A 1,799-nucleotide genomic window follows, 5' to 3' on the forward strand; every position below is an offset into this window, starting at 1 on the left:
TGGCAACAGTCATAGACCCTGTGTGGGCTAGGCGAGTTTTTCCCATGAGAAACGGGCAATGGATGCTGTCCTTTGTATCCACCATTCTGAGGTAGGAAAGTGCTCCATAAGCAATCTGAGAAGCGTCGGCGAAGTTATGCAGCTCAGAATATTTCAGTTCTTCAAAGTTTATCGGTTTAACGCATCTGTTTACTGTAATTCCGGAAAGACTGAGCAACTTTTCCTTCAAATTTCCCCATCTTTCTCTCTCGACGTCGCCAATTGGGTCATCTCATCCAGTTTCTCTCTACATAGATCTTGAAGCAGTTTCTTTTGCAGGCAGGACAACTGGCGGCAGGAATCCAAGCGGACCATGTACAATACAATACAATACATACTTATTTGACCGCTCCCCATAGGGGCTTTTCAGGGCCAATGAAACACAATCAACGAAACAACAGAACACAACAACTACAACTGTTAAGAATCCCGACTGGCCGGAGGCAAACCAGTTGGCTATTTACAAGTGCAGCTAGGAAGTTGAACCAGGGACTACCAGGAACAAATTCAACGAGCAGTCAGAGTGGGTCTTGAACCCGGGATCTCCGAATCTCAAGGCAAGCGCCCTAACCACTGGACCGCACTGTGTCCTCCGGAACTTACGAGGGAAAGTATGCAATCTGAGTTGTGGGCTTGTCCTTGAGAACCTCGTCCAATATAAACTTGTCCCTTCCATATCCCACTTAAGTCCCAACGCTTGCTGAATTGGTAGAGCGTTTTTTTCACCAAATCGAGGTTCAAATAGGACTGAGCTCTCTCGTCTTCAGGGATGGACTGATGGACTTCTGGTCTGTTGCACTGCCACTTGATAAACCTAAAACTGCACTTACTTAGCAAGAAGATAGCAACGATCATTAACAAGACCAACAGGTAGTTCTGACGATTTAATCGATTTGAAACAGTCATCAAAGCAGAAGTTAATTTTAACAGTCTTAATAATTTCTTCGGGAAATTAGTCTTTGTTGTCTTCTGCTGTCTTTCTTAAAGCAAAACTGGAACAACTGGGGAGGATGTGGCGTCAAAGAGGTGTACCCTGGAATTTGGTGTACGTCACTGTTCGGCCACCATAAAAATCTAAAGGCATCTCGGCCAGCGGGTCGTACTCTGATTTGGTGAAAATTTTCTACATCTGCCGCCAATGCAACTGGATTTTCGCGGGATCTTGTCAGGACACCTACGGATGGTGCGGGTAGTTACCACAGTGGCCTTCCTTCAACTTAAGCTCATCATCTGGTATCTGCTTTGTGCCTTCAAAAAGGTTGCTGTCTCGCAGGAGCCGTTTCATTTTGTCAACGGTCCATAGTGTTGGGATTTCAATCATGTCAGCGCCATCTAGCACTTTAACGGTTAGATTAATTTCTTGGCTAACCTTAGGGCTATCTTCTTTTTCTTGAGTGGTTAAGTAGAAGGTTTTCAAATCTTCTCTCGCTCCAAGCTCCATTACCAGATCGTTATCGCACAAACGAAAGGTCAGAGCCATTGTCTAGAAGAGCGTAGGTCTTCACGGTCTTCCCCCAGAATCATGGCTTTGACTGGAACAATTCTCAAGCACATTTTCCCTTCACTACCAGAGGTACTGTGGCTTTGTCCACCAGGAACCAGAGGGGAACTGTCAACTTGAGTCTCGGGTAACGGGGCGGCCTCTCCTTAATTCAAAAGCTGTCATCTGGCCGGAGGATGAAGCAGTGTGTGGTGCTTTCGGGTGCACCCTTGAATTTGGCAGGAACCTTTGGCTTAGCATCCAATAGCGATGTGCCCAC

Source organism: Montipora capricornis, chromosome 3, assembly GCF_036669925.1.
Source record: "Montipora capricornis isolate CH-2021 chromosome 3, ASM3666992v2, whole genome shotgun sequence".
Classification (NCBI taxonomy): Eukaryota; Metazoa; Cnidaria; class Anthozoa; order Scleractinia; family Acroporidae; genus Montipora; species Montipora capricornis.